This window comes from Podarcis melisellensis (genome assembly GCF_964234715.1).
Source record: "Podarcis melisellensis genome assembly, chromosome: 1".
NCBI classification, from domain to species: Eukaryota; Metazoa; Chordata; class Lepidosauria; order Squamata; family Lacertidae; genus Podarcis; species Podarcis melisellensis.
Window position 1 is genome coordinate 3,185,739 of NC_138528.1, and position 20,520 is coordinate 3,206,258.

A 20,520-nucleotide genomic window follows, 5' to 3' on the forward strand; every position below is an offset into this window, starting at 1 on the left:
CATGACTAAGCCGCTTCTGGCGAACCAGAGAAGTGCACGAAAATGCCGTTTACCTTCCCGCCAGAGCGGTACCTATTTATCTACTTGCACTGGTGTGCTTTCAAACTGCTAGGTTGGCAGGAGCAGGGACCGAGCAACGGGAGCTCACCCCGTTGCGGGGATTCAAACCCCCAACCTTCTGATCGGCAAGTCCTAGGCTCTGGGGTTTAACCTACAGTGCCACCCACGTCTCATTTTTTCGGGTTATGGACCACCAAAACCCAGAAGTACCGGAATGGGTTACTTCCGGGTTTCGGCACTCGCACATGCGCAGAAACACTAAATCACGCTTTGTGCATGCGCAGAAGCGCTGAATTGCAATCCGCGCATGCGCAGACGCGCAGCTGCGGGTTGCGAAGGTGCATCCCGCACGGATCATGTTCCCAACCTGAGCGTCCACTGTACTGTGGGGCTGCGGTTCAGAGGCAGAGCTCCTGTTCTGCGTGCAAAAAGAGCCAGGGTCAACCCCCGGCAGCCCCTCCAGGTCTGTCCCCCGCCTGAAACTTGGAGAGTCTCAGCTGATCAGTGTTGACAACACTGAGTTTGGTGGACCAGTGGTCTGGCTCAGGAAAGGGCAGCTTCCTGCGTTTATCTGCCCAGAGCCTGCAAGATTGGGCAGGCTGCGAATCTAAACCAAATGCATAAATTAAAATGCAATCCTCATCATTATTTTGGAAAACCCGGCACAAGCAATTGTTGCTCTGCGCTTTTGTTGAGGGCGGCGATGGCGGTGGAGGACGTTTCTTGTCCTCCTGTTAAAGCTCCCTCAGTGGCTCGTAATGAACCTGTTACTTAATTAAAACCATGTTGCAGCAATCCAAACGCCTGCATTATGGCCAACCAAGGGGAAACAATCAATTGTTTTGTCGCAGCTAATTGCCATCACTTTGCTCTTCAGGATCTGGGGCCGTTGGCTGGCGGGTGCAGAGCGTGCTTTGGAATGAAGCTTGCCCTAAAACGAAACAGCTTCAGTGCAAGCAGCTCCGCTTGCTCTCGTCCCCTGACCGCCTCCCTCTTTTCCCCATTCCCTCCTCTCCATCTCTTTCCTCCTCAAGTGGAATTCAGAGTGTAAGCTCCTTGGGGCAGGATCCTATCTGTTTTGCTCCTCTTGGCCTGCAAAGCATTGTGGGCAGGGATGGGAAGGAAGCAAGCGGCCAGGCAAGCTGGCTTTTTGGAAAAGAGCTGGCACCAGGGCTCAGCAAATGCAGGCATCTGCTGGGAGCCCCATCCCATGGGGGGGGGGCAGGAATCACTGACGAGAGCCTGGCAAGAAAAGGTAAGAGGCATCACATTAAAGTTTATAGAAACCATGCATGGAATGGAGAAAGTGGGTAGATCAAAGCTTTTCTCTCTCTCACACAATACTAAAACTCATGAGCGCCCAAGGAAGGTGAATGTTGGAAGATTCAGGGCAGATAAAATAAAGTTTTCCTTCGCACAGTGCGTTGGTTTGGTTTTTCACTATTCTTGCTTTTATTATGTATTCTGTGTTTTTATTTCGAGTTTTTAGGCTGTGAACAGCCCTGAGATACTATATGATACAATAATCTTTATTGTCATTGTCCCATGCAGAACAATGAAATTGAAAATCTACATCAGACATTCAGAAAGCAACAAGCCCAGCTATCCCAGCCTGGTTAGCCTCCTAAAAACTCTGATACCCCATAATTAAATACAATATACTCCCACAGAGACTACCTTACACCGCGTTTAAAACCAGAATTGCACTGGGATAGAAACTGTTTCTCAGGCGGCTAGTCCTGGTCTTTATAACCCTGCACCTTCTTCCAGAAGGCAGAAGCTGAAAGAGATCATTTCCGGGGTGCGCACTATCCTGCGCTATCTCTGCAGCTTTCTTATGGCACCTGGAAGCGTAGATTTGATCCAAGGTGGGAAGAATGCACCCAATTATTCTCTCCGCAGTCTTTGCAACCCTGGACAGCATTGTTCTTCCCCTGACCCTGATCTTTGGATGAAGGGCAGTATAAACATTCAACAAAGAAAAATATTTGAACTGTGGCACTCACTCCCCCAGGAGAAAGTGATGGCCACCAACTTGGTTGGCATTAAAAGGTTAGCCCAATTCATGGAGGAGAGGGCTGTCGATGGCTACCAGCCATGATGGCTATGTTCCGCCTCCACATTCAGAGACAATGATGTTTCTGCAGTCAAATGCTCTAGAGACAATGATGTTTCTGAATACCAGTTGCTGGAAACTACAGGAAGGGAGAAGATTCTTGAGTTCTGCTTGCATGCCTCCCATTGAGGCATCTAGATGGGCCATTGTTCTTACGTTCCTAAGCGGTGGCCCTGGATGCATCAGAAGCCACCCAAGCCCAACCAGTTCAACTGGGATGCAGATGGGGTTTGGATTGGTAACAAGGATAATTCCCTCCTGCATGCAGATCTCCTCCTCTTGCCAGACTGAGAGACACTTGATTAATTGTTGTTTAGTCGTTTAGTCATGTCCGACTCTTCGTGACCCCCTGGACCAGAGCATGCCAGGCACTCCTGTCTTCCACTGCCTCCCGCAGTTTGGTCAGACTCATGTTAGTAGCTTTGAGAACACTGTCCCACCATCTCGTCCTCTGTCGTCCCCTTCTCCTTGTGCCCTCCATCTTTCCCAACATCAGGGTCTTTTCCAGGGAGTCTTCTCTTCTCATGAGGTGGCCAAAGTATTGGAGTCTCAGCTTCAGGATCTGTCCTTCCAGTGAGCACTCAGGGCTGTTTTCCTTCAGAATGGAGAGGTTTGATCTTCTTGCAGTCCATGGGACTCTCAAGAGTCTCCTCCAGCACCAGAATTCAAAAACATCAATTCTTTGGCAATCAGCCTTCTTGATGGACTTGATTAATAGACAGGCTTTATTTATTGCCAAAAGCTGCGACAACATTCCACAGTGACACGATGCAGTTGTTGCCCCGGCTTCCTATTCCGCATTTTCATTCATTCCCCTTTGCCCATTTCTGAATCTCCTCTTCGACCTGATTTGATTGCAAAACGCCCCCCCCCCCAAAAAAAAAACCCAGGGACTTTCTAACCGTAGGTTGGGAACTCCCCACTCAGCTTGGGGGCTCCCTTTTCAGCTGTGAAAACTTTCAAAGAAGAAGGTGGGGGCAGAGAAAAGGCATCCTGTCTGATGAATTGCGTCGGGGGTGTGTGTGTGCTCCCCGCAGCTGCCTCCGCCACTCGCCCTCGTCTGTCCCTATTGATCAATACAGAGCTAATACTCAGGCGGCGCAGCACAGCCGCCTATGACCGGGGGCTGAAAGGAAATTGCACCGACAGCAAGGGCCAGCTCAGCCAGGACAGTGTCCCTCTAAATATCTTTGTCTCTCTGTGGGGAGGGAGCATGCCACAGGACCCGAGAAACGTCCAAGCACAACAAAATGCAAACGCCATTGGAGGCCAGTGCTCACACATCCGCCTTGCAGGGCCAGTCTAGTGACGCAGCTTGATTGGCACACGCCAGCTGGGTGCCTCAGCTCAGGAGAGGGACCTGCAGTCACTGCAATCTGCACCTCCAGCAGCCGACACCTGCCAGCCCAAGACAGGCTCGTGCGGAAAGCGAAGGCTGTGCTTGTGGTTGTATTGTGGCCAGCAGTAGCCACAAAGAGAGCTCTGGGTTCAAATCTCCTTCTGATGTTGTGGGTTTGTGGGGGGTCAGTGTGGATGATGTTCTGAGTCCCTTCCCATTCTTGGGGTCCTGTACCCCAAGGGACCCTGATGTTGGGAAAGACCCTGATGTTGGGAAAGATGAAGGGCACAAGGAGAAGGGGACGACAGAGGACGAGATGGTTGGACCGTGTTCTGGAAGCTATGAACATGAGTCTGACCAAACTGCGGGAGGCAGTGGACAACAGGAGTGCCTGGCGTGCTCTGGTCCAGGGGGTCACGAAGAGTCGGACTAAACGACTAAACAACAACACGACTAAACAACAACAACCCCAAGTGAATTGCTAGATAGGAGAGCAATAGCCGGTTTGGTGTGCATGAGCTGAGCTGGAGGAAAAAGAAGAAGAGTTTGGACTTTATCACTACCTGAAGGAGTCTCAAAGCGGCTCACACCGTGGCGTAGCGTGGGGGGTGCAGGGGGGGCCGGCTGCACCGGGCGCAACATCTGGGGGGTAGGGTTAGGGGGTGCAAATCCACAGGTTAGGGGGCGCAAATTACTTGCCTTGCCCCGGGTGCTGACAACCCACGCTACGCCACTGGGCTCACAATCTCCTTTCCCTGCCTCCCCCACAACAAACACTCTGTGAGGTGAATGGAGCTGAGAGACTTCAGAGAAACGTGACTGGCCCAAGCTCACCCAAAATGCTGCAGGTGGAGGAGCTGGGAATCGAACCCGGTTCACCAGATTACAAGTCCACCGCTCTTAACCACTACACCACCCTGGAAGCTGGAGGCACAGAGACCTACTTGCTCTGTGCTGGATCCAAAGCTGCAGCTAACGGAGAAACAGGATCTGTCGGGGTGTTAATGCTGTGAGTCCCTACATCCTATGCTCAGGATGTATATAATGCAATATGTCCTAAAGACAACACAGTCTTTGCTGATCTTCGTTCCAAGGAAACATAACTCGTAGTAGGTTCTGGAGCCCCTGGAATCTCTCATTGCTTGGTGATTGGGGTGGTGTGCAACACTATATAAAGAGACTATGAATGTTTGTGGCCAGTACAATATCTAGTCTCAGTGAGTTCCACAGCTCAGTTAGATACACTGTGATGGAAACACCTCTGTCTGTCCATTTCAATAGCTGTAAGTGTGAACAAATTTGGATTACAACCATGTCAAACCCTGAAGTATGTGTCCCATTTTTTTGATTACAACCCATTTTGGGGGATTACAACCAATTTGGGGGGGGGGGAGGCCCCATTGGCGAAAGCGCACCTTGGGTAACAACCTGTTTTGGTTCACAACCAGACCTCCGGAATGGATTATGGTTGTGATTCAAGGTATCACTGTACTTAAATGGAACTTCTTGTTTCAAGCAAACAGTTTTTAATAGCTTTGTGCTGTTTTTATTTCCATTTTAACAGATTTGGTTTTTATATTATTTTAATGCTGCACCCCAAACCACATTTTTAAATTCTTTTTCTGCACTTGGACCTAATGTTTAACGTGGTTTAATTGCCCCCACCCTGGTCCACACACCCCTCTCCTCCTTGTTCCTTTAAGAACTCTTGGTGCCTCACTTCTGCCAAACCTACATGAGTCTGCCCATCCCCACTTGGGACTTACTCCAAAGTAAACCTGCATGGGCTCAATGCTGCCAAGCTCCAGCCACCAGAGGCGGGAAAGAAGAGTCCTGCTCCATTGCTTTGCTGGAATGAGTTCCTGGAGAGATTCGGCTAATTGGGCACATAATGGCGCATGCCGGCCAGCAAAGCTCAGGTCTACTGGCTTGTGTGTTAAAAATCCCTCAACCAGATAAGCCTGCAGATAAATCAAGAGGCATCTTCAGGTCATAAGAAGGTAAGAAGGGTTTGCTGGATCAGGGCAATGTCTCACCTAGTCCAGCATCCTGTTCTTGTTTTTCCATAATTTTTATTATTTTTTCCTATTTTCCCTTTGTCACATTCATATCAAATCATATCACATACAACTTTCCTCATATCAAACATCGACTCCCCACTCCCTCCGACTTTCTTAAGCAATCACAATCCACTTAGCATTTCTATATCAACCTATTTACCTTCTTACTATACTTTAAAAAAAATATTTAGTATTTGTAAATCAGTTTCAAAAATGATCATTACAAAATATTTTAAATCAAACCTGCAAACGTTCTCAAGTGGTTACAATGTTCTTTCATATATCGTATAAATTTACCGCAGTCCTTTTCAAACAGTTCGTCACTCTTGTTTTGGATTTTCCCTGTCAGCTTTGCCAGTTCTGCATATTCAATCATTTTTGTCTGCCATTCTTCCAAAGTTGTAAGTTCCTGCTGCTTCCATTTATGGGCTAAAAGTGTCCTTGCAGCCATGGTAGCATACATAAACATATTTATTATATATATATATATAAACATTATTAGTTTTTTAGCATATCATTTTCAACCATTATTAAACATACTTTTATATCTCATACAATTTTTTTGACATCAATCACATCTGAAAATTTTCAAATCTTTTTCACTTAATATACATTTCTTACTTTCACTATTATATTTGAATATCATAACTAATGTCTCTCTTTTTTTCTCTTCTTTGCAATATTTCATATATTCCTCCTTACAAAACTTCTTGTAGTCCTACTAGCGTAATTTGTTGATTACAGTTGCTCTTCAAATAATTCGTATATTTCTACCAATCTTATGTAAATCTCTGGTCTCGCAGGTTTCGAATCCTTCCTGTCATTTTATCCAATTCTGCGTAGTCCATTAATTTTGTCTGCTACATAAACATATTTAAGTCTACTTTGGGAATTTCTTCTCCCACAATACCCAATAAAAAAGCCTCCATTTTAAAAATAAAAGTACAGTGGTACCTCGGGTTAAGTACTTAATTCGTTCCGGAGGTCTGTTCTTAACCTGAAACTGTTCTTAACCTGAAGCACTTTAGCTAATGGGCCTCCTGCTGCCACCGTGTGATTTCTGTTCTCATCCTGAAGCAAAGTTCTTAACGAGGTACTATTTCTGGGTTAGCGGAGTCTGCAACCTGAAGCGTCTGTAACCTGAAGCGTCTGTAACCCGAGGTACCACTGTATAGTTTAAAATCTTTTTTCAGTTCATTGTATGTCACATCCCAGTAGGCTTTAACTCCAGCATCCTTACGGTGGCCAACAAAGGTCCTGTGAGTGCCGGCCATTTCTAGTGTGGGATATTTCCATGTAGATCTTAGAGTCATTTTTCCAAAACAAATGTAGAGGACAGGCAGGTTAAGAGGTTGAAAGACTGAATTTGCTCAACTGGGAACAGCATCCCGAGTTGTTCAGAGTCTCTACCAGGCCGTTTTGAGCTTTGGTGTGTTTGTGTTTGCCCTGGTGATGCCCAAGGGCAGAACCAACCACACTCTCTGTCCAGAAAGGGTGCTTGCGAATATCTTGTGAAACTACAACTAATCCAGAATGCGGCAGCTAGACTGGTGACTGGGAGCAGCCGCTGAGACCACATAACACCGGTCCTGAAAGACCTACATTGGCTCCCAGTACGTTTCCGAGCACAATTCAAAGTGTTGGTGCTGACTTTAAAGCCCTAAACGGCCTCATCCCAGTATACCTGAAGGAGTGTCTCCACCCCCATCGTTCTGCCCGGACACTGAGGTCCAGTGCCGAGGGCCTTCTGGTGGTTCCCTCCCTGTGAGAAGCAAAGCTACAGGGAACCAGGCAGAGGGCCTTCTCGTTAGTGGCACCCACCCTGTGGAACGCCCTCCCACCAGATGTCAAAGAGATAAACAACTACCTGACATTTAGAAGACATCTGAAGGCAACCCTGTTCAGGGAAGTTTTTAATGTGTGACATTTTAGTGTATTTTTGGTCTTTGTTGGAAGCCGCCCAGAGTGGCTGGGGAAACCCAGCCAGATAGGCGGGGTACAAATAATAAATTAGAATAAATCGCCGTCGTCGTCATCAGCTTCCCGTTTCATCCAGGAGCTCAGTCTGCATACAGGAGGACTCTAGCATTTTCCTGCCCCAGTTTTTTCCGCTCTCCGGGGTGTGATGAAAGCCATGCCCCAGGTGCTTGTTATTAAAGCGCTGGATGTTTCCACTAATTGCCTGTCATTCTCCATTGCTCTCCCGACCCTTCGCCACTCAATGGCCAGGCCAAACCACAGCCCAAAGGGAATGCCATCAGGAAGAAGACGGGGCAGCAAAATAAAGCAGGATATGAAAAACTCTAAAAATAAAAAGCAAAGGAGTGCACTGGCTGTTCTGGCTGCGGAAGAGCAATTCTGCCCCCTGCGCTTGCCAGCAACTACCTTTGATGGCCTGGGAATTGGATTCAGAGGCTGAACCTGAGGAATCCCAGCCTGCAGAGGAGTCCCCGCCTCCAGAACCAGCTGAGCCGGGGCTGGGGCTTGAACCTGAAGGGTCCTCACCTGTGCTGGATCCTCAGGTGCAGACACCAGCTGAGTCTGCTCTGGCTCCTGAGGTGATGGAGGACCCATTGCCTGCAGGTCCTCAACTCTCAGCCCCGTCAGGGGAAGGTGAGGTTGCCTCTGGGTCCGGTAACCCTCCAGCCTCTCCTGAGCTGCAGAGGCTCAGGGCAGAGAGGCGGAGGGAACTAAGTTCCCGCAGGAGGAGTGCTCGCCTCCAGACCAGGAGAGGCGAGTCACCAGAGGATCGGGGCCGCCCTATGCCTCGGGGCAAATAAAAGCCGGCCAGCCCCAGTCCCAGGTTGCGGGAGCAACATTGTTGGTAGCCTGTTCCTGCCTGCACCCTGTCCTGCTGTTCTGCCGGAGCTCCTGACCTCACCTGACCCCCTGCCTTGGACCCAGCTTCAGCTTTGACGGACAGCCTCCATACTGCACCCTCAACCTCGGACTGGACTCGGACCTCACCTCACGGTTAGCTCACGGGACCAGCACACTACTATTCAGAAGCATTGCTGCCTCCAAAAGTGGAGGCAGAACATACCATATTTTTCGCTCTATAAGACGCACTTTTTCCTTCCTAAAAAGTAAGGGGAAATGTCTGTGTGTCTTATGAAGCGAATGCCACAGAGGAGGGAAAAAATAATATATAGGCAAGAAAATAAAAATAGAAAAAAGGGGGGAAAGGGGGTAAATATCTCAAAAATAAAGATATGTATTAACCTAAATTTGACTTCATTTTCTTTATTGACTTCCTTCGCCTTCTACATGGGTCTAATATCAACCATGGTAATCTGCTTTCTTTCATCTTCTTCTTACTTACTTTAACCCCAGAGTAGTTGGGGAAACCCAGCCAGATGGGCAGGGTATAAATAATAAAAAATAAAATTATTCTTATCATTTCTTCTTCTACGGCGATCACCCAACCAAGTAAGACTGTCTTCCATAAACGCAGTTTTAACAATGAGTCCGTAAGTGACTGTGGAGGTCAATTCTGGATCCACACGTCCTTCCACAGGGGGGACACTGGTTTCCGGGCTGGAGTTGATCACGGTGTGGATTTGCCAAGTGTGCCTTCCTCTTAGTGTGTTTCTCCCTTGTGTCCCGAGTTCGAGTATCTTCAAAACCCATGACACCTTTAGTCAAGGCTGTTCTCCAACTAGAGCGCTCGCAGGCCAGTGTTTCCCAGTTGTCGGTGTTTATACTACATTTTTTTAGATTTGCCTTGAGAGAGTCTTTAAACCTCTTTTGTTGACCACCAGCATTACGCTTTCCATATTTAAGTTTGGAATAGAGTAGTTGCTTTGGAAGACGATCATCAGGCATCCCCACAACATGACCGGTTATTATTACACTGTAAACTGCCCTGAGAACCTCGGGTGTAGGCCAGTATATAAATGTAATGAATAATAAAATAATAATAACCCTTTTATCAGTCCTGCATTTTCCAACATTCACTGGATGCTCATGACTTCTAGTGTTCTCTGAATTGAGGCCACATTTGCATAGCTGTCAACCGTCCCTTATTTGGCGGGAAAGTCCCTTATCGCAGCGCCGTGTCCCACTGCTGTCCCTTATTGATGATGTCCCTTAAATTTCTCAGGTTTCAAAGGAAGCAGCTCCTCTCCCTTCCTCCCTGCCGGCCAGGGAGGAGGGAGGCTCCAACTGTGTAACTGTGGAGCTTGCATGCCTGGTGCCGATCAAATCGGCTGCGTTGCCTAGGGACTCGCCTTTGCTCAGCGCTTCCCAGCAGAGAGGTGGCGGTGGTTTTCCTTGCTGCATCCCCTTTACCGGGTTGCTGTGCTGTGGAAACCACCGCTTGAGGCTTCGTTTGGCTGCTGGCTGGGCTTTCTGCCTTTGGCTTGGAGGGGCTCAGAAGTCGAACATACCTGTGCTGGGGAAATCCCTTATTTTGGCTGCTGATCCCTTATTTTCGAGGCTGCTGGTCCTTTATTTTCAAATATGTAAGTTGACAGCTATGCACATTTGAGCACCGTGATTTATGGGATTTCTGTCAAGTGCTGAAAAGAGTCGGCTCCTCCAAGCCTTCCTTGGTCCCAATCCTGGGTGATGATGAAAACCTACAGATACCGCAAGAGTCCCGTTGCCTGTTGCACATTCCTTTCGTTGCAGAGCTGTAAATCAGCTGCACAGAGGTGGACTAATGCAGGGAACACTTAGAAGCACAGCAAAGTAATGAGAAGGGGCTGCTGGTCTGTTGATTTATTCATGCATTTCCTTCCTCCCTTTTATAGCCCCCACCCCCACTCCTCGTCCTCGTGCAACAATCCCTGGGCGGGTCACAGTATAAAACACGGGCCACGGATCAGGATCATAGCAACCGTCACAGTATTTTCAGAACTGGAAATCCCAAATCAAAACGACTTCCTTCTCATTCATGCTCCTACATGGCTGAACATGCATGCGCAAGCTGCAGAAATACAGACCAGCCACAATCTCCAATCCTCTCTCTCCTCCAAGAGGAAGACAATTTGGGACTTAGGATGTTATGAATTTGGATAATTTTAGTCTGATGCCCCAAGTCTCTTCCACTTCTTGGAATTTGAGAGCAGGCTTGCCAAATCCAGACCTTCTAATTAATAGTTTTGGCTGGCTAGTTAAGCAGCACGATTAGCATAACCAGCGGGTTTCTTCCCCTGGGGGTACGCAGGGGTACACATACCTCTAAACATTTTGTGCATCTTTGTACTTTTGTCCACTTACTGTATTTATTTCCCCAATTTGAATTATAAAATGGTGATTTTCTTCAGTCAAAAAAAGAATGTATAAAATGTAAAAAAAAGAATGGGGAGGGGGGGAGGACTTAACAGTGACAAAAAAATGACTGAAAAAAAGAGAGAAAGAAATATTCTTCTGATGGGAGCCTAGTTTGGAGATTGCATTGTATGGCAGAAACCCCCCCCCCTTTTTTTTGATGAGCACAACCTTTCACAGCCCTCCCCTGAATTTTGCATGAGGTACACCATTAGCTAATGCTCCAAGAATGCAAGGGCATGTGTCTTTGATTCAGAGGCTTCCCAGGAGCGGCATAAATATCCAGCTCGTGGTGACAAACAGCAGACGGGGAGGTGGGCGGGCACAGCTAATGATATTGCCCAATTTCCCTGGGCCTGCAGTAATGAATCCATGATGGCCCCTCTGCGACCCTCCCCTTGATAGGAAGTTTGCTCTCCCCACCCCTCTCTCTTCCAGGGATGCCTCTTGATATTAACAAACTGCTGAAAGCTGAAACCAATCAGAATTCTTGGCCAATGGGTGGTGACAGGCAGGTCGGGCAGAAAACTGAGCAGCCTCTCGTTTGAGCTGGTTAGTTTCTTTGGGGGGTGAATAACAACAACAACAACAATTTATTATTTATACCTCGCCCATCTGACTGGGTCCCCCCAGCCACTCTGGGTGGCTTCCAATAAAACACTAAAATACAATAACCTATTGAACATTAAAAGCTTCCATAAACAGGGCTGCCTTCAGATGTCTTCTAAAAGTTTGGTAGTTGTTGTTCTCTTTGACATCTGGTGGGAGGGCGTTCCACAGGGCGGGCGCCACCACTGAGAAGGCCCTCTGCCTGGTTCCCTGTAACCTCACTTCTCGCAATGAGGGAACCGCCAGAAGGCCCTCAGAGCTGGACATCGGTGTCCGGGCTGAATTATGGAGGTGGAGATGCTCCTTCAGGTATACTGGACCAAGGCCGTTTAGGGCTTTCAAGGTCAGCACCACTTTGAATTGTGCTTGGAAACGTACTGGGAGCCAGTGTATGTCTTTCAAGTCGGTGTTATGTGGTCTCTGTGGCCGCAACCCAATCACCAGTCTAGCTGCCGCATTCTGGATTAGTTGTAGTTTCCGGGTCACCTTCAAAGGTAGCCCCACATAGAGCACATTGCAGTAATCCAAGCGGGAGATAACTAGAGCATGCACCACTCTGGTGAGACAGTCTGTGGGCAGGGAGGGTCTCAGCCTGCGTACCAGATGGAGCTGGTAAACAGCTGCCCTGGACACAGAATTGACCTGCGCCTCCATGGACAGCTGAGTCTAAAATGACTCCCAGGCTGCACACCTGGTCCTTTGGGACACAGTTACCCTGTTCAGGACCAGGGAGTCCCCCACACCTGCCCGCCTTCTGTCCCCCCAAAACAGTACTTCTGCCTTGTCAGGATTCAACCTCAATCTGTTAGCCGCCATCCATCGTCCAACCACCTCCAGGCACTCACACAGGACATTCACCGCCTTCACTGGTTCCGATTTGAAAGAGAGGTAGATCTAAAGGGGGGGGGGTGTTATGTACTGAGTTGAATAGGATCCAAAATACAGCAGTCTGATTGGTCCTAGAACAATAGGATCCAAAATGCAGCAGTCTGATTGGTCCTAGAACAATGCAGCAGTATGACTGGTCTACAGGAGCCATCCAATCCAGCTCCAGATGGAAGTGGATCCACAACCTGATTGGCCTACAGGAGAATTCCGGAATTAGCCAATCACAAGCAGCCCATTGTGTAAATAATGTATATAAAGCAGATACTTTGGGGGGACTTCCATTCTTCCTCACCACTATGAGCTGAATAAAGAGCATGAAATCCACTCTCAACTCTGAGTATATTTCAGGGTGCAAGTCTGAACCATAGAGCATGACTGGGCAGAAGGGAAGACAGCTGTGTAAGGCACAAAGGAAGAGGAGAAGATCTCTGGTCAAGATGAAAATGCATTCTGTGCGAGTTCTAAGCATCCCAGCCCTGCTCTTTCCTTCCTTGCAAACCCGGTTTGAATTCTGACTACGGGCTGTTTCTGCACCAGGCGCCATCACTCTTAGGTGCGAGCCCAAAGGAGCGTGCGAACGCATTGCTTCGAGAGCGGGAAGAGCAGTCTTGCCACTTTGCAAGCAAAGGAAAAGTTTCTGTTATGCGACAGGAAGAAAAAGAAAATAACGGCTACCTCCGAGTGTGGAGACAGATTGTAGACATCAAGCGGAAGGTACCTATTGGCCGGTGCCAATGTCCCCATGAACCTATCTCCCTGCCCTATTCCCAGAAATGTTCTGCAAATGTTGCCGCCTGCTTGCTTTTTAAAATTCCATGGAGCATTCTTGGCCAAGCTGGCACCCTTCAGAATTTGCACAACACAATTCTGTCAACATTTCCCCCTTTTTAAGGGAAATTCCCTTATTCCGAATAGGATTCCTCGCGAGAAAAGGGGAAAGTTGACAGCTATGACTCCCACCCAGCCAGCCAGGCACCCCGTTCACTTCAGCTCCACATATTTTGCTTTTGCTTCTGTTGAAATGTCCAGATTGTGGGAGACTTTGCTGTCCAATCTAACGAGGTGTATTCTTGTTGATTAGCAAGTCCAGGGGCTAATGTGACCGCAGAACTATAACTTGCCTGTCTATAAATTGATGGCTCTCTGGTCCTTAGCCCCATTACTAAGTAACAAGAATATGTGTTCTTATATTTGACTGCAAAATCTCGCATCATAATAATAATAATAATAATAATAATAATAATAATAATAATAATTTATTTATATCCTGCCCTCCCCAGGTGAAGCCGGGCTCAGAGCGGCTAACAACAATAAAAGTAACACAGCATTCTAAAATAAATACATTCTAAAATAAATTCAAAATCAAATTAATGGCAACCATTGGGCTAGAGCAGTGTTTCCCAACCTTGTGCCTCCAGATGTTTTTGGACTACAATTCCCATCATCCCTTGCCACTGGTCTTGCTAGTCAGGGATGATGGGTGTTGTAGTTCAAAAACAGCTGGAGGCACAAGGTTGGGAAACACTGGGCTAGAGTTCTGTGAGGATTACCAAAGGAGGGGGTCAGACTGTGCCTTGGCCAAAGACCTGGTGGAACAGCTCTGTCTTGCAGGCCCTGCGGAAAGATGTCAAGTCCTTCAGTGCCCTAGTCTCTTGTGACAGAGCGTTCCACCAGATTGGGGCCATGACCGAGAAGGCCCTGGCTCTGGTCAAGGCCAGCCTAACCTCCCTGTGGCCTGGGACCTCCAAGATCTTTTTGTTTGAAGACCGTAAGGTCCTCTGTGGGGCATACTAGGAGAGGCGGTCCCGTAGGTACGAGGGTCCTAGGTCATATAGGGCTTTAAAGGTTAAAGCCAGCACCTTAATCCTGACCCTGTACTCCACCGGGAGCCAGTGCAGCTGGTATAGCACTGGGTGAATGTGATCCTGCAGTGAGGACCCCGTAAGGAGTCTCGCCGCGGCATTCTGCACCTGCTGGAGTTTCTGGGTCAGTCTCAAGGGCAGCCCCGCGTAGAGCGAGTTACAATAATCCAGTCGGGAGGTGACCGTCGCGTGGATCACAGTGGCGAGGTCAGGGCGAGAGAGGTAAGGAGCCAACTGCTTAGCTTGGCAGAGATGAAAAAATGCTGCCTTTATTATAGCTGCAATTAACCCCCCCAAGTTCCGTCTTGACTTGAGGGCTCCCGTCTCTCGGCAGAGGGATGTCATCTCACAGATGCATTGCTTCCGTGTCACCCCAAGAGCTGACCTCACCCACAGAGCTTTGCAGCTGAGCAGGCTTATTCCTGAGTGCACAGCGCTGGCATTCTCTGTGACTATGACACAAGCGCTCGTGCTCATAATGTCAGGGCTTTTTGTCTGCACAGCTAGGGGGTATTTGTGTAGCCCATTCTTACAGGCATGTAATCTGACAGGCTTTGTGGTGGTAGGGATTCCCGGGGTGTGTGTGTGTGTGTGTGACTGGGACAAGGGCAGGCAATGACCCACAGACAAGGCATGGGGCTCCTTCAAAGGATCGCTTTGGGCGCTGCCTGTGTCAAAGAGGCCGGACGTGATGCCGGACACGGCCTGAGGCCTCTCAACAAGGAACTCTTGCAGGCTCTGTTCCCCGGCCAGCATTAGCAACAGATGATGGTGTTATGTACTGAGTTGAATAGGATCCAAAATGCAGCAGTCTGATTGGTCCTAGAACAATAGGATCCAAAATATAGCAGTCTGATTGGTCCTAGAACAATAGGATTCAGAATGCAGCAGTCTGATTAGTCCACAGGAGCCACCCAATCCAGCTCCAGGTGGAAGTGAATCCGCAACCTGATTGGCCTACAGGAGAATCCCGGAATTAACCAATCACGTGCGGCCCATTGTGTAAATAATGTATATAAAGCCGACATTCTGGGGGAACTTCCATTCCTCCTGACCACTATGAGCTGAATAAAGAGCATGAAATCCACTCCCGACTCTGAGTATATTTCAGATGGAAAGAAGGCTGGTGGTTGCAGAGGCCAAGAAGCCTTCCTAGGCGAGGAGTGGCATCCAATCTAGTGGGGAAGAAGAAAGAAATGAAATCAGAAGAACACAAGAAGAGGAGTGCATAACCTATGGACCATGCTCCCACAGGCGGCAGTGATGGCAACCGATTTGGATGGTTTTAAAAGAGGATTGGACACATAAAATCATGGAGTCATTGGCGGAGGAGAGGGCTGTTGGTGGCTGTGAACCAGGATGACTCTGCACTGCCTCCACAGTTGGCTTCCCCTTTCCTCTGTATCATGAAATAATTTTATTATTATTATTATTATTATTATTATTATTATTATTATTATTTGTACCCCAGCCACTCTGAGCGGCTTCCAACAAAGATTAAAAATACACTAAAATGTCACACATTTAAAACTTCCCTGAACAGGGCTGCCTTCAGATGTCTTTTAAATGTCTGGTAGTTGTTTTTCTCTTTGACATCTGGTGGGAGGGCGTTTCACAGGGCAGGTGCCACCACCGAGAAGGCCCTCTGCCTGGTTCCCTGTAACCTCACTTCTGGCAGGGAAGGAACTGCCAGAAGGTCCTCGGCGCTGGACCTCAGTGTCCTGGCAGAATGATGGGGGTGGAGACGCTCCTTCAGGTATACTGGGCTGAGGCCGTTTAGGATTAGTTGTAGTTTCCAGGTCACCTTCAAAGGTAGCCCCACGGAGAGCTCATTGCAGTAGTCCAAGAGGGAGATAACCAGAGCATGCACCACTCTGGCGAGACAGTCTGCGGGCAGGTAGGGTCTCATCCTGGGTACCAGATGGAGCTGGTAGACACAGAATTGACCTGCGCCTCCATGGACAACTGTGAGTTCAGGGGCACAGTGACCCCATTCAGGACCAGGGAGTCCCCCACAACAGCCCATCCCCTGTCGTCCAAGAACAGTACTTCAGTCTTGTCAGGATTCAACCTCAATCCATTAGCCGCCATCCATCCTCCAACCACCTCCCTGGAGGAAATGATCAGTGTCAGAGGAAGGGGGGGTAAGGTTCACCCCAGGTGTCATCACTGGGGTGGGTGGGTGACAAAATGACAAAAATATGAGTTGTTGTTATTTTACTTGGGCTCACGAAACCTTTTAGCTCAGTCAACAAACATAATGAAACGCGGCTGGCACTGGGCGCCACACCGCGGGGGCCGGCACTTACCATGGGGCCTGCAGCATGCCAGAGCCATGCGTCTCTCCTGGGAGTGATGTGGTGTCTGAAATGGCAGCATGGGGCTTGCGTCAGCCCTCTGCCTCTCCCACAGCTGCCCTATAGCTGAGGGGGAGGCAGTGGAAAGGCTCCATGCAGCGCGCCCCGTCCCCATGGGTGGCTCGCCCCGCCCTCGGCTGCAGGATGCATGCGCCGCACCAGGCACCCAAGCGTGCCGCTGGACATGAATGCTTCCTCTAGCACTTCCATTTTGTCGATCAGTTCCTCCCTATCGGTGAGGACCAGGTCCAGGATAGATGAACCCCTTTTTGCTTTTTCCACCTTCTTGGAAACGAAATGGTCAGCGAGGCAATGGAGGAATTTGTCGGACCTTACATTCTTGGCAGAGTTTGAGTCCCAATTGATATCGGGGAAGTTGAAGTCTCCCATCAAGAAGAAGAGGAGGAGGAGGAGGAGGAGGAGTTGTAGTTTGGATTTGACATCCTGCTTTATCACCACCCTAAGGAGTGGCGCTGTGGGTTAAACCACAGAGCCTAGGACTTGCCAATCAGAAGGTTGGTGGTTCAAATCCCCGCGACAGGGTGAGCTCCTGTTGCTCGGTCCCAGCTCCTGCCAACCGAGCAGTTCGAAAGCACGTCAAAGTGCAAGTAGATAAATAGGTACCACTCTTGTGGGAAGGTAAACGGTGTTTCCGTGCGCTGCTCTGGTTTCGCCAGAAGCGGCTTAGTCCTGCTGGTCCCATGACCCGGAAGCTGTACGCCGGCTCCCTTGGCCAGTAAAGCGACAATGAGTGCTGCAAGCCCAGAGTCGGTCACGACTGGACCTAATGATCAGGGGTCCCTTTACCTTTACCTTTAAGGAGTCTCAAAGCGGCTAACATTCTCCTTTCCCTTCCTCCCCCACAACAAACACTCTGTGGGGTGAGTGGGGCTGAGAGACTTCAGAGAAGTGTGACTAGCCCAAGGTCACCCAGCAGCAGGCCCAGACAGAGCGGGGGTCATATAGGCCACTTGGCCTGGCCCTCCGATTCCAAAGGGGGCCTCGGTCAGCATATTCACAATCACAGGGGATGCACTGGGGCGAACGCGGAGGCACAAAGGCGCTGGCGGATTCCCTGGGGCCATGGCTGACAGCACGAGTCTTATTTATAAGACTTAAGTTATCCCCAGGGTAAAAAAAAGGGGGCACATTATTTACAACAGCATTTCCATGCGCTGCTCTGGTTCGCCAGAAGTGGCTTAGTCATGCTGGCCACATGACCCAGAAGCTGTACGCCGGCTCCCTTGGCCAATGAAGCGAGATGAGCGCCGCAACCCCAGAGTCGGCCATGACTGGACCTAATGGTCAGAGGTCCCTTTACCTTTACGTTATCTACCTGGCCCGGGCCTCTGCCTGGCTCTGCAAGGCCCTGGCCAGCAGCTGAATGTGGAGGAGCGGGGAAGCGAACCCGGTTCACCAGATTACGAGTCTACCCCTCTTAACCACTACACCACACTGAATCTCACATGACTGCTACACCTCTCCTTTTTGAATGTTTGCCCGTCTGTTCTAGGAAGGTACCATCCAGGTCTTCAGTCTGTCTGGAGGTCTACAGGAGACCCCCATAATAAGGTCACTGTGGTTTCCCTCTCCTCCGGTGTTTACTCATATGCTCTCAATCTGCCTTCTATGCTCCATGTTATGGATCTCTTCAAAAGTGTACACATCCTTTACATATAACGCTACTCCTCCTCCCTTCCTGTTTGATCTATTTCTTTTGAGCAGCTCATAACACACACACACCCATTCCTGCATCCCAGCCATGAGTCTCATCCCACCAGGTTTCCGTAATGCCTGTGAGCCTTCAGAGGCTCCCTGTATCCTCGTCTCATTGCACACAATCCCAGCTCTTCTTGCAACGACAACAACAACCTGTTTCTCTCTCTTCTTAGTGCCAATATAACCAAGACACGGCAGTTGGTCTTGGCTCGGTTACTCCTTCTTGGATGACATAACAGCAGGGAAGACAAGAGGCAACCTTGCAATTCAGTCGGCAAACAAGGCGGGCAGAGGAGGGAGACAAGGGTTATTCCAGGGGATCAGCGGGGAGGAAGAAAAGGAGGGTGTGTGTGTGTGTGTGTAAATCTACTTTCAAGAAAGGATTGTCTTAGAGAACCACCTTTGTGTTTTTTTAAATGAAAGGCAGATCAACAGCAACGTAAGAACACAAGAGGCTGTTGGATCAGGCCAGGGCCCCATCTTCTTTCCTTCCTTCTTTCTTTCTTTCTTTCTTTCTTTCTTTCTTTCTTTCTTTCTTTCTTTCTTTCTTTCTTTCTTTCTTTCTTTCTTTCTTTCTTTCTTTCTTTCTTTCTTTCTTTCATTTTCATCCTAGAGGCCGCAACAAAGGGTGGTTGTCGAAAGATTCTTTTCCGAATCGTCATCTAAAATCTGTTCCTGAGTATCTAACTTCCAATATTCTTTCAAACTGTCCTTTGGTGATTTCCTCTTGTTTAATAACACCTTATACAATTTTGAAACTGTATCTGTCCTATATGCTTTCACTAATTCTTCAAAGGGTGTAATGATTCTTTTACTACATTTTTTAACTTCTTTTTCCTTTAGCGGAGAGGAAGTTTGTCTTTTTGGTAGCCAATTAATTTTATTCCAAATACCACTTTCCTGTTCCCTTGTACCTTCTATTCCCCAACTATTCTCCATCTCCTCAATTGAGATTGCCTTTAATTTATCCCCTGCCTCCTTTGGGATGAGCTCCCTTAACGGGGCCATTTTATCATCATACCACATTTTGGTAAGGGGAGAGAGGTCAGGAAAAAGCTCCCTTCTCCACTTCTCCCATACCCAGATGGACCAATCTAATCCAGCACCCTTTTCTCACAGAGACTGGGAAGTGGACCTCCCAGCATGCCACTCCCCCGGAAAATAACCTCCAGATCCCCTGCTTTTATTTTAAAAAGAGTGGGGCAGTTTCTAGCATTTGTAGTATCTGAGCCACAAGGCAAAATGTACGGGCATTATTCTCACCTGTGTGCGCGCAAAACAAGCCTGCTTTGCAGATATTATTTTAACTTTGCTACTCCCTCTCTGAAAAATCCCTGCAGACCCCCCCCTTCCCACTCCCCTGCCCACTTTCCCTCTACAGACCAGACACGCCTCCCTCTGCCCTTCTGACTGCGGCAGATCCAGGTTGAAGCGAATGGCTCTAGGGATGCCCAGCCATTTTGCTATTTTGGAGATGGGTTGTGTTATGTACTGAGTTGAATAGGATCCAAAATGCAGCAGCCTGATTGGTCCTAGAACAATAAGATTCAGAATGCAGCAGTGTGATTGGTCCTAGAACAATAGGATCCAGAATGCAGCAGTCTGATTGGTGCTAGAACAATAGGATCCAAAATGCAGCAGTCTGATTGGTGCTAGAACAATAGGATCCAGAATGCAGCAGTCTGATTGGTGCTAGAACAATAGGATAAAGAATGCAGCAGTCTGATTGGTGCTAGAACAATAGGATCCAAAATGCAGCAGTCTGATTGGTCCTAGAACAATCAGATCCAGAATGCAGCAGTCTGATTGGTGCTAGAACAATAGGATAAAGAATGCAGCAGTCTGATTGGCCCTAGAACAATAGCATCCAGAATGCAGCAGTCTGATTGGTCCTAGAACAATAGGATCCAGAATGCAGCAGTCTGATTGGTCCTAGAACAATAGCATCCAGAATGCAGCAGTCTGATTGGTCTTAGAACAATAGGATAAAGAATGCAGCAGTCTGATTGGTCCTAGAATAGCATCCAGAATGCAGCAGTCTGATTGGTGCTAGAACAATAGGAGCCACCCAATCCAGCTCTAGGTGGAAATGAATCCGCAACCTGATTGGCCTACAGGAGAATCCCGGAATTAGCCAATCGCGTGGGGCCCATTGTGTAAATAATGTATATAAAACAGACATTTTGGGGAAACTGGCATTCCTCACTACTTTGAGCTGAATAGAGAGCATGAAATC

General features: G+C 48.4%; 2 long non-coding RNA genes across 2 annotated transcripts in view; one reads left to right on the top strand and one right to left on the bottom strand.

The window, feature by feature from the left end:
- The window catches only part of LOC309372929, a 122,540-nt gene that overhangs the window by 96,056 nt on the left and 5,964 nt on the right, over positions 1-20,520 (bottom strand). The window lies entirely within an intron of this gene.
- The window catches only part of LOC309373225, a 30,421-nt gene continuing 18,918 nt past the window's right edge, over positions 9,018-20,520 (top strand). The window contains exon 1 of the long non-coding RNA XR_014169869.1: positions 9,018-9,158. This is a non-coding gene — a long non-coding RNA (uncharacterized lncRNA). The remainder of the gene's footprint in view (positions 9,159-20,520) is intronic.